Here is a 403-nt window from a genome sequence, read left to right as displayed (position 1 = left end):
CATATTTATAACCTAAATTCAAATGTACTAGAACATCTGATATCAAATCTTTAGAACTTCTAAGCCTAATTTAATGTCACCATTATAACCAGTAGCTTCCCCTAGCTATCAAACAAATTACAGCATTAAAAATATAATTAATAAAAACATTTTTTGAAATTATGTTAATAATCTCTGGATTGAACATTCACAAACATAATCAAAGTAAATATTGTATGGCCATTTTTTTTATATCAGATGTTTCTTTTCCCTTTAATTTAGACAATTGAGCAGTTTATGATCACCCAAAATTTTTCAAATTTCACAGATGTACGAGTGCACACACATACACACACACACACATATACACACAGCGTGGTCACAAGTAAATAGACACCACCTTTTCAGAAAAAATGAAATTTTT

The sequence above is a fragment of the Limulus polyphemus genome, unplaced genomic scaffold (genome assembly GCF_000517525.1).
Source record: "Limulus polyphemus unplaced genomic scaffold, Limulus_polyphemus-2.1.2 Scaffold3382, whole genome shotgun sequence".
In the NCBI taxonomy this organism is placed as follows: Eukaryota; Metazoa; Arthropoda; class Merostomata; order Xiphosura; family Limulidae; genus Limulus; species Limulus polyphemus.
The sequence above is the reverse complement of the archived record's forward strand: the minus strand, read 5'-3'. Positions refer to the sequence as shown.